Below are 12,500 nucleotides of genomic sequence, written 5' to 3'. Positions count from 1 at the left end.
TTGATATGGTAATTTCAGTTAACTGCTGGACATTTTTTGGAAACTTCAGATGGTTAATAGACGCTCCAAAGCCTGATCAAATGAACATCAAGTCTTTTTTACTTGGAAATGATTATGTTCAGTCTTCTCAGCATTTTTGGATTATTTTTAAGGATGTTTTTGGAGCTGACTGACTCCAAATCCACATTATGAAGAGGGAAAAGCTTTAAACTGTGAATGGTTCCCATTGATGATGACTTTAAATCAGATTTTTGTATTTTCCTGAGACCTTGTATTTTCTTTTCATTTTCTGAGATGTCTTCCAGAGGGTTGATCACTGAGCGTGATCATGGTGCAATAACTTGGTGCAATAGTTTTCTAATAAGAAAACATGTGTGAAGCTCATAACAGCTTGACATCCGAGTAGTCGTGGCCAAGTGGTTAAGGCGATGGACTTGAAATCCATTGGGGTCTCTCCGCGCAGGTTCAAATCCTGCCGACTACGTCTATGTTTCAATAACTTTTTGACCTTTTATCTTTTTTGTTCAATGTGCATGTTTACTAGTCTATTCCCCATGACAGTGATCTGTGATGGAGCGAGTTTCTAGGACCAAACTGACTTTATCTTTGACTGTTCTTTAGATAATCTATTCTGGAGCAACATAACATGTGCGACTTGTCGCCAATCAAAAGAAACACCGTGGGTGCCATCAGGTAAGAGGTTTTTCTCTTGATCTTGTCCAGCAGCCACAGACCGCTGTCCTGGCTAATGGACTGGGACATGCACTTTGATTTGCACAAACCTTAAATTATCTCTCAGATGAAGCCTTTTACCATGCAATGCTAATCTTTATCGACTACTGGATGAACAGTTTTCTAACAGTATAAGTTTTGCAATTTATTTTTTTCACACTTTTTCCAAGTAACAGATACAGCAATCTTTTTACTAGCCACTTTTCATCAACATTTCAAACTGCGCTAGCTGTGATATCGTGGAAATGTTGGTAAATTTGTGGAATGAAAGGTTATAAGATATCAATTTACCATTGTGTATGATTGCAGATTTGCACTGCAGCTTTGGAGCCTGTTTTCGCCATCGTTCACGATTTCATATGCTTTATTCAGCAAAACAAGCCGCAGCCATGATTGCATCATGGTTGTTTCCATGGTGTAATGGTTAGCACTCTGGACTTTAAATCCAGTGATCAGAGTTGAAATCTCAGTAGAACCTGAGCACACATATTGATTTTTCCATCTGCACTCAGATCGACGATGCCCAATGTTTATGATGAAACAAGCAATTTAAAATCCACATAATAAAAGACAAAAAAAGAGTTCAAGGATTCATGGTCAAAGCTGTCAATATCACTCATTGTCTATGTCATACCAAGCAATCTCATACTCTGTGACTTGAGTCAATATTCACATAACACTCTTTCCAAGTGGGTGAATCTGACAAGGATTTGAAGCCAAAATGGCTTCAGGAAGTGTTTTTGATTTTTCTCTAAGCCATCTTTTCTTGTGTTTTCCAGAATTTCCTAAAGTGCCTTATAAACATTTTTGGTGGTGTTTTTCTAAAAATTCTTTTCGGCGTCTTTTGAATGTGTTTTGTGGCTTCTTTTGTAGCACACAAAAGTCAATCAGGACCCTTTATAGGGTCTTTCGAACCTTACCGTTGACTTGTATTATAGGTATGGAGCTGTTCAAAGTGAAAAACAGCTGAAGATTGATATGGTAATTTCAGTTAACGGCTGGACATTTTTGGAAACTTGAGATGGTTAATAGATGCTCCAAAGCCTGATCAAATGAACATCAAGTCTTTTTTACTTGGAAATGATTATGTTCAGTCTTCTCAGCATTTTCGGATTATTTTTAAGGATGTTTTTGGAGCTGACTGACTCCAAATCCACATTATGAAGAGGGAAAAGCTTTAAACTGTGAATGGTTCCCATTGATGATGACTAGTGTTGAGCATTCCGATACCGCAAGTATCGGGTATCGGCCGATACTTGCTGTATCGGAATTCCGATACCGACTTCCGATATTTTTTCAATATCGGAATTCGGCATCGGAATCGGAAGTTCCAAGTTGATTGACAGCCTGACGTCATCATGATGCGCGGTGTGTGCGCATCATGATGCGCCGTCATTTCGGGCCTTCCGGGGGTCTCTGCCGGCCTGCCGGGGGGCTGTGTGGACTGCCCGGGGTCTGTACCGGCCTGCCGGGGGGCTGTGCCGGCCTGCCGGTGGTCTGTGCACCCTGTGGGGGTCTGTACCGGCCTGCCGGGGGGCTGTGCCGGCCTGCCGGTGGTCTGTGCACCCTGTGGGGGTCTGTACCGGCCTGCCGGGGGGCTGTGCCGGCCTGCCGGTGGTCTGTGCACCCTGTGAGGGTCTGTACCGGCCTGCCGGGGGGCTGTGCCGGCCTGCCGGGGGGCTGTGCTGATGTTCGGGGGTCTGTGCAAGCATCGTCCAATGGGACTACAAGTCCCATCTGGCGATGCCTGCTACCATGACAGTGATTGACACATTAGCCAATGATGGGACAGTAGTAGTCCCATCATCCGGCTAATGTGTTAAATGTTAAAAAAAAAAAAAAATACTACATACATACATACTACATGCATGCTACATACATACTACATGCTACATACATACATGCTACATACATACTACATATATACTACATGCATGCTACATACATACTACATGCTACATACATACTACATGCTACATACATACTACATATATACTACATGCATGCTACATACATACTACATGCTACATACATACTACATGCATGCTACATACATACTACATGCATGCTACATACATACTACATGCTACATACTACATGCTACATACATACTACATATATACTACATGCATGCTACATACATACTATATGCTACATACATACTACATATATACTACATGCATGCTACATACATACTACATATATACTACATGCATGCTACATACATACTACATGCTACATACATACTACATGCATGCTACATACATACTACATGCATGCTACATACATACTACATGCTACATACATACTACATGCTACATACATACTACATATATACTACATGCATGCTACATACATACTACATGCTACATACATACTACATATGTACTACATGCATGCTACACACATACTACATGCTACATACATACTACATGCATGCTGCATACATACTACATGCTACATACATACTACATGCTACATACATACTACATGCTACATACATACTACATATATACTACATGCATGCTACATACATACTACATGCTACATACATACTACATATATACTACATGCATGCTACATACATACTACATGCTACATATATACTACATGCTACATACATACTACATATATACTACATACATGCTACATACATACTGCATGCTACATACATACTACATGCATGCTACATGCATGCTACATACATACTACATACATACTACATACATACTACATGCATGCTACATGCATGCTACATGCTACATACATACTACATACATACTACATGCTACATACATGCTACATACATACTACATACATACTACATGCTACATACATACTACATATATACTACATGCATGCTACATACATACTACATGCTACATACATACCACATACATACTACATACATGCTACATACATACTACATATATACTACATGCATGCTACATACATACTACATATATACTACATGCTACATGCATGCTACATACATACTACATACATACTACATGCTACATACATACCACATATATACTACATACATACAATACATTCATACAATACATACATAGACATACAGTACATATAACATAGAGTAACATACTTACCAATACTTGTCACATTGTTCCCCGAAGCCATTGTCTTTTCCGGAATAAATATTAACATAACAAACCACAAAAATACTCACCCACGATCCGAAGCAGTCCACGAGTGTGTCCCACGACGATCTTTGGTAGAGAACTGCAGCATCAGATGATGCTGCCGTTCTCTACGGGCTGCAGGAATCCAATGACGGAAGGTAGGTATCCTTCCGCACTGTATTCCTCCGCCACTTAAAAAAAAAAAAGTCCCTAGTCTCACTTTATGCCATTGCTGCGTGGGAAATTCCCACACAGCAATGGCATAAAGTGAGACTAGGGACTTTTTTTTTTTAAGTGGCGGAGGAATACAGTGCGGAAGGATACCTACCTTCCGTCATTGGATTCCTGCAGCCCGTAGAGAACGGCAGCATCATCTGATGCTGCAGTTCTCTACCCAAGATCGTCGTGGGACACACTCGTGGACTGCTTCGGATCGTGGGTGAGTATTTTTGTGGTTTGTTATGTAAATATTTATTCCGGAAAAGACAATGGCTTCGGGGAACAATGTGACAAGTATTGGTAAGTATGTTACTCTATGTTATATGTACTGTATGTCTATGTATGTATTGTATGAATGTATTGTATGTATGTAGTATATATGTGGTATGTATGTAGCATGTAGTATGTATGTAGTATGTATGTAGCATGCATGTAGTATATATGTAGCATGCATGTAGTATATATGTAGTATGTATGTAGCATGTATGTAGTATGTATGTGGTATGTACAGTGTATGTAGCATGTAGTATGTATGTAGCATGCATGTAGTATATATGTAGTATGTATGTAGTATGTATGTAGTATGTATGTAGCATGCAGCATGCATGTAGCATGCATGTAGTATGTATGTAGTATGTATGTAGCATGCATGTAGTATGTATGTAGTATGTATGTAGCATGCATGTAGTATATATGTAGTATGTATGTAGTATGTAGCATGCATGTAGTATATATGTAGTATGTAGTATGTAGCATGCATGTAGTATATATGTAGTATGTATGTAGCATGTAGTATGTATGTAGCATGCATGTAGTATATATGTAGTATGTATGTAGCATGTAGTATGTATGTAGCATGCATGTAGTATATATGTAGTATGTATGTAGCATGTAGTATGTATGTAGCATGCATGTAGTATATATGTGTTATGTATGTAGCATGTAGCATGCATGTAGTATGTATGTAGTATGTATGTAGTATGTATGTGGTATGTATGTAGTATGTATGTAGTATGTATGTAGTATATATGTGGTATGTATGTAGCATGTAGTATGTATGTAGCATGCGGTATGTATGTAGCATGCATGTCTTATATATGTAGTATGTATGTAGTATATATGTAGTATGTATGTTGCATGTAGTATATATGTAGTATGAATGTAGCATGTATGTAGTATGTAGTATGTATGTAGTATGCATGTTGAATGTATGTAGCATGTATGTAGCATGTAATTTTTTATTTTTTTTTTTACATTCAACACATTAGCCGGATGATGGGACTACTACTGTCCCATCATTGGCTAATGTGTCAATCACTGTCATGGTAGCAGGCATCGCCCGATGGGACTTGTAGTCCCATCGGACGATGCCTGCACAGCCCCCCGAAGCCTGCACAGCCCCCCGGCAGGCCGGCACAGCCCACCGGAGCCTGCACAGACCACCGGCAGGCCGGCACAGCCCCCCGGCAGGCCGGCACAGACCACCGGAGCCTGCACAGACCCCCTGGCAGGCCGGCACAGCCCCCTGAAAGGCCCGTACAGACCCCAGAGAGGCTGTACAAGGGAAAAACAGGGTTTTTCTTATTCCGATACCGGAAGTCCCATAGACTTGAATGGGACTTCCGGTATCGGAATCGGCGATACCGATACTTTTTTTAAAGATCGGCCGATCCATTCCGATCCGATACTTTGAAGTATCGGACGGTATCGCTCAACTCTAATGATGACTTTAAATCAGATTTTTGCATTTTACTGAGACCTTGTATTTTCTTTTCATTTTCTGAAATGTCTTCCAGAGGGTTGATCACTGAGCGTGATCATGGTGCAATAACTTGGTGCAATAGTTTTCTAATAAGAAAACATGTGTGAAGCTCATAACAGGTGGACATCCGAGTAGTCGTGGCAGAGTGGTTAAGGCGATGGACTTGAAATCAATTGGCGTCTCCCCGCGCAGGTTCAAATCCTGCCGACTACGTCTGTTTTAATAGCTTTTTGACCTTTTATCTTTGTTGTTCAATTTGCATGTTTACTAGTCTATTCCCCATGACAGTGATCTGTGATGGAGCGAGTTTCCAGGACCAAACTGATTTTATCTTTGACTGTTCTTTAGATAATCTATTCTGGAGCAACATTACATGTGCGACTTGCCGCTAATCAAAAGAAGCACCGTGGGTGCCATCAGGTAATAGGTTTTTCTCTTGATCTTGTCCAGCAGCCACAGACCGCTGTCCTGGCTAATGGACTGGGACATGCACTTTGATTTGTACAAACCTTAAATTATCTCTCAGATGAAGCCTTTTACCATGCAATGCTAATCTTTATCGACTACTGGATGAACAGTTTTCTAACAGTATAAGTTTTGCAATTTATGTTTTTCACACTTTTTCCAAGTAACAGATACAGCAATCTTTTTACTAGCCACTTTTCATCAACATTTCAAACTGCGCTAACTGTGATATCGTGGAAATGTTGGTAAATTTGTGGAATGAAAGGTTATAAGATATCAATTTATCATTGTGTATGATTGCAGATTTGCACTGCAGCTTTGGAGCCTGTTTTCGCCATCGTTCACGATTTCATATGCTTTATTCAGCACAACAAGCTGCAGCCATGACTGAGTCATGGTTGGTTCCATGGTGTAATCGTTTGCACTTTGAATCCAGTGATCTGAGTTCAAATCTCAGTGGAACCTGGGCACACATTTCAATTTTTCCATGTGCACTCAGATCGACGATGCCCAATGTTTATGATGAAACATGCAATTTAAAATCCACATAATAAAAGACAAAAAAAGGGTTCAAGGATTCATGGAATACCATGATCAAAGCTGTCAATCAAGTAGGATTAGCAAAAATTAAAATTGTCTATATCACTCATTGTCTATGTCATACCAAGCAATCTCATACTCTGTGACTTGAGTCAATATTCACATAACACTCTTTCCAAGTGGGTGAATCTGACAAGGATTTGAAGCCAAAATGGCTTCAGAAAGTTTTTTTTTAATTTTTCTCTAAGCCTTCTTTTCTTGTGTTTTCCAGAATTTCCTAAAGTGCCTTATAAACATTTTTGGTGGTGTTTTTCTAAATATTCTTTTCGGCGTCTTTTGAATGTGTTTTGTGGCTTTTTTTGTAGGACACAAAAGTCAATCAGGACCCTTTATAGGGTCTTTCGAACCTTACCGTTGACTTGTAGTATAGGTATGGAGCTGTTCAAAGTGAAAAACAGCTGAAGATTGATATGGTAATTTCAGTTAACCGCTGGACATTTTTGGAAACTTGAGATGGTTAATAGACGCTCCAAAGCCTGATCAAATGAACATCAAGTCTTTTTTACTTGGAAATGATTATGTTCAGTCTTCTTAGCATTTTCGTATTATTTTTAAGGATGTTTTTGGAGCTGACTGACTCCAAATCCACATTATGAAGAGGGAAAAGCATTAAACTGTGAATGGTTCCCATTGATGATGACTTTAAATCAGATTTTTGCATTTTACTGAGACCTTGTATTTTCTTTTCTTTTTCTGAGATGTCTTCCAGAGGGTTGATCACTGAGCTTGATCATGGTGCTATTAGAAAACGTGTGTGAAACTCATAACAGCATGACGTCTGAGTAGTCGTGGCCGAGTGGTTAAGGCGATGGGCTAGAAATCCTTTGGGGTCTCCCCGCGCAGGTGCAAATCCTGCCGTCTATGTTTCCATAACTTTTTGACCTTTTATCTTTTTTGTTCAATTTGCATATTTACTAGTCTATTCCCCATGACAGTGATATGTGATGGAGCGAGTTTCTAGGACCAAACTGACTTTATCTTTGACTGTTCTTTAGATAATCTATTCTGGAGCAACATTACATGTGCGACTTGTCGCCAATCAAAAGAAACACCGTGGGTGCCATCAGGTAAGAGGTTTTTCTCTTGATCTTGTCCAGCAGCCACAGACCGCTGTCCTGGCTATTGGACTGGGACATGCACTTTGATTTGCACAAACCTTAAATTATCTCTCAGATGAAGCCTTTTACCATGCAATGCTAATCTTTATCGACTACTGGATGAACAGTTTTCTAACAGTATAAGTTTTGCAATTTATTTTTTTCACACTTTTTCCAAGTAACAGATACAGCAATCTTTTTACTAGCCACTTTTCATCAACATTTCAAAGTGTCCTAGCTGTGATATCGTGGAAATGTTGGTAAATTTGTGGAATGAAAGGTTATAAGATATCAATTTACCATTGTGTATGATTGCAGATTTGCACTGCAGCTTTGGAGCCTGTTTTCGCCATCGTTCACGATTTCATATGCTTTATTCAGCAAAACAAGCCGCAGCCATGATTGCGTCATGGTTGGTTCCATGGTGTAATGCTTAGCACTCTGGACTTTGGATCCAGTGATCTGAGTTGAAATCTCAATAGAACCTGAGCACACATTTTGATTTTTCCATCTGCACTCAGATCGACGATGCCCAATGTTTATGATGAAACAAGCAATTTACAATACACATAATAAAAGACAAAAAAAGAGTTCAAGGATTCATGGAATACCATAGTCAAAGCTGTCAATCAAGTAGGATTAGCAAAAATTAAAATTGTCTGTCACTCATTGTCTATGTCATACGAAGCAATCTCATACTCTGTGACTTGAGTCAATATTCACATAACACTCTTTCCAAGTGGGTGAATCTGACAAGGATTTGAAGCCAAAATGGCTACAGGAAGTGTTTTTGATTTTTCTCTAAGCCATCTTTTCTTGTGTTTTCCAGAATTTCCTAATGTGCCTTATAAACATTTTTGGTGGTGTTTTTCTAAAAATTCTTTTCGGCGTCTTTTGAATGTGTTTTGTGGCTTTTTTTTGTAGCACACAAAAGTCAATCAGGACACTTTATAGGGTCTTTCGAACCTTACCCTTGACTTGTATTATAGGTATGGAGCTGTTCAAAGTGAAAAACATCTGAAGATTGATATGGTAATTTCAGTTAACCGCTGAACATTTTTGGAATCTTGAGATGGTTAATAGACGCTCCAAAGCCTGATCAAATGAACATCAAGTCTTTTTTACTTGGAAATGATTGTGTTCAGTCTTCTCAGCATTTTCGGATTATTTTTAAGGATGTTTTTGGAGCTGACTGATTCCAAATCCACATTATGAAGAGGGAAAAGCTTTAAACTGTGAATGGTTCCCATTGATGATGATGACTTTAAATCAGATTTTTGCATTTTACTGAGACCTTGACTTCCAGAGGGTTGATCACTGAGCTTGATCATGGTCCTATTAGAAAACGTGTGTGAAACTCATAACAGCTTGAAGTCCGAGTAGTCGTGGCCGAGTGGTTAAGGCGATGGACTAGAAACCTATTGGGGGTCTACCCGCGCAGGTTCAAATCCTGCCAACTACGTCTGTTTTAATATCTTTTTGACCTTTTATCTTTGTTGTTCAATTTGCATGTTTACTAGTCTATTCCCCATGACAGTGATCTGTGATGGAGCGAGTTTCCAGGACCAAACTGATTTTATCTTTAACTGTTCTTTAGATAATCTATTCTGGAGCAACATTACATGTGCGACTTGCCGCTAATCAAAAGAAGCACCATGGGTGCCATCAGGTAAGAGGTTTTTCTCTTGATCTTGTCCAGCAGCCACAGACCGCTGTCCTGGCTAATGGACTGGGACATGCACTTTAATTTGTACAAACCTTAAATTATCTCTCAGATGAAGCCTTTTACCATGCAATGCTAATCTTTATCGACTACTGGATGAACAGTTTTCTAACAGTATAAGTTTTGCAATGTATTTTTTTCACACTTTTTCCAAGTAATAGATACAGCAATCTTTTTACTAGCCACTTTTCATCAACATTTCAAACTGCGCTAACTGTGATATCGTGGAAATGTTGGTAAATTTGTGGAATGAAAGGTTATAAGATATCAATTTATCATTGTGTATGATTGCAGATTTGCACTGCAGCTTTGGAGCCTGTTTTTGCCATCGTTCATGATTTCATATGCTTTATTCAGCACAACAAGCCGCAGCCATGACTGAGTCATGGTTGGTTCCATGGTGTAATGGTTAGCACTCTGGACTTTGAATCCAGTGATCTGAGTTCAAATCTCAGTGGAACCTGGGCACACATTTCATTTTTTCCATGTGCACTCAGATCGACGATGCCCAATGTTTATGATGAAACAAGCAATTTAAAATCCACATAATAAAAGACAAAAAAAGAGTTCAAGGATTCATGGAATACCATGATCAAAGCTGTCAATCAAGTAGGATTAGCAAAAATTAAAATTGCCTATATCACTCATTGCCTATGTCATACCAAGCAATCTCTGTGACTTGAGTCAATATTCACATAACACTCTTTCCAAGTGGTTGAATCTGACAAGCATTTGAAGCCAAAATGGCTTCAGGAAGTGTTTTTGATTTTTCTCTAAGCCATCTTTTCTTGTGTTTTCCTGAATTTCCTAAAGTGCCTTATCAACATTTTTGGTGGTGTTTTTCTAAAAATTCTTTTCGGCGTCTTTTGAATGTGTTTTGTGGCTTTTTTTGTAGCACACAAAAGTCAATCAGGACCCTTTATAGGGTCTTTCGAACCTTACCGTTGACTTGTATTATAGGTATGGAGCTGTTCAAAGTGAAAAACATCTGAAGATTGATATGGTAATTTCAGTTAACCGCTGGACATTTTTGGAAACTTGAGATGGTTAATAGATGCTCCAAAGCCTGATCAAATGAACATCAAGTCTATTTTACTTGGAAATGATTATTTTCAGTCTTCTCAGCATTTTCGGATTATTTTTAAGGATGTTTTTGGAGCTGACTGACTCCAAATCCACATTATGAAGAGGGAAAAGCTTTAAACTGTGAATGGTTCCCATTGATGATGACTTTAAATCAGATTTTTGCATTTTACTGAGACCTTGTATTTTCTTTTCATTTTCTGAGATGTCTTCCAGAGGGTTGATCACTGAGCTTGATCATGGTGCTATTAGAAAACACGTGTGAAGCTCATAACAGGTAGACGTCTGAGTAGTCGTGGCCGAGTGGTTAAGGCGATGGGCTAGAAATCCATTGGGGTCTCCCCACGCAGGTGCAAATCCTGCCGACTACATCTATGTTTAAAATAACTTTTTGACCTTTTATCTTTGTTGTTCAATTTGCATGTTTACTAGTCTATTCCCCATGACAGTGATCTGTGATGGAGCGAGTTTCTAGGACCAAACTGACTTTATCTTTGACTGTTCTTTAGATAATCTATTCTGGAGCAACATTACATGTGCGAATTGCTGCTAATCAAAAGAAGCACCGTGGGTGCCATCAGGTAAGAGGTTTTTCTCTCGATCTTGTCCAGCAGCCACAGACCGCTGTCCTGGCTCATGGACTGGGACATGCACTTTGATTTGCACAAACCTTAAATTATCTCTCAGATGAAGCCTTTTACCATGCAATGCTAATCTTTATCGACTACTGGATGAACAGTTTTCTAACAGTATAAGTTTTGCAATTTATTTTTTTCACACTTTTTCCAAGTAACAGATACAGCAATCTTTTTACTAGCCACTTTTCATCAACATTTCAAACTGTCCTAGCTGTGATATCGTGGAAATGTTGGTAAATTTGTGGAATGAAAGGTTATAAGATATCAATTTACCATTGTGTATGATTGCAGATTTGCACTGCAGCTTTGGAGCCTGTTTTCGCCATCATTCACGATTTCATATGCTTTATTCAGCACAACAAGCCGCAGCCATGACTGTGTAATGGTTGGTTCCATGGTGTAATGGTTAGCACTCTGGACTTTGAATCCTGTTATCTGAATTCAAATCTCAGTGGAACCTGGGCACACATTTCAATTTTTCCATCTGCACTCAGATCGACGATGCCCAATGTCAATGATGAAACAAGCAATTTAAAATCCACATAATAAAAGACAAAAAAAGAGTTCAAGGATTCATGGAATACCATGGTCAAAGCTGTCAATCAAGTAGGATTAGCAAAAATTAAAATTGTCTATGTCACTCATTGTCTATGTCATACCAAGCAATCTCATACTCTGTGACTTGAGTCAATATTCACATAACACTCTTTCCAAGTGGGTGAATCTGACAAGGTTTTGAAGCCAAAATGGCTTCAGGAAGTGTTTTTGATTTTTCTCTAAGCCATCTTTTCTTGTGTTTTCCAGAATTTCCTAAAGTGCCTTATAAACATTTTTGGTGGTGTTTTTCTAAAAATTCTTTCCGGCGTCTTTTGAATGTGTTTTGTGGCTTTTTTTTAGCACACAAAAGTCAATCAGGACCCTTTATAGGGTCTTTCGAATCTAACCCTTGACTTGTATTATAGGTATGGAGCTGTTCAAAGTGAAAAACAGCTGAAGATTGATATGGTAATTTCAGTTAACCGCTGGACATTTTTGGAA

At 38.9% G+C, this 12,500-nt stretch overlaps 4 non-coding genes across 4 annotated transcripts; all 4 read left to right on the top strand.

The window, feature by feature from the left end:
• Positions 1 to 402: 402 nt before the first annotated feature.
• TRNAS-UGA (transfer RNA serine (anticodon UGA)) lies at positions 403 to 484 on the top strand. The gene has a single exon. It is a non-coding gene; the product is annotated as a tRNA-Ser (tRNA).
• A 5,503-nt stretch (positions 485 to 5,987) lies between these two features.
• On the top strand, positions 5,988 to 6,069 carry TRNAS-UGA (transfer RNA serine (anticodon UGA)). Its single transcript has one exon. It is a non-coding gene; the product is annotated as a tRNA-Ser (tRNA).
• Positions 6,070 to 10,132: 4,063 nt separating this feature from the next.
• TRNAQ-UUG (transfer RNA glutamine (anticodon UUG)) lies at positions 10,133 to 10,204 on the top strand. Its single transcript has one exon. It is a non-coding gene; the product is annotated as a tRNA-Gln (tRNA).
• A 909-nt stretch (positions 10,205 to 11,113) lies between these two features.
• TRNAS-AGA (transfer RNA serine (anticodon AGA)) lies at positions 11,114 to 11,195 on the top strand. The gene has a single exon. It is a non-coding gene; the product is annotated as a tRNA-Ser (tRNA).
• Positions 11,196 to 12,500: the final 1,305 nt, after the last annotated feature.

Source organism: Dendrobates tinctorius, unplaced genomic scaffold (assembly GCF_039654945.1).
Source record: "Dendrobates tinctorius isolate UK_male_01 unplaced genomic scaffold, ASM3965494v1 ptg000048l, whole genome shotgun sequence".
Taxonomy (NCBI): Eukaryota; Metazoa; Chordata; class Amphibia; order Anura; family Dendrobatidae; genus Dendrobates; species Dendrobates tinctorius.
The sequence above is the reverse complement of the archived record's forward strand: the minus strand, read 5'-3'. Positions and strand labels throughout refer to the sequence as shown.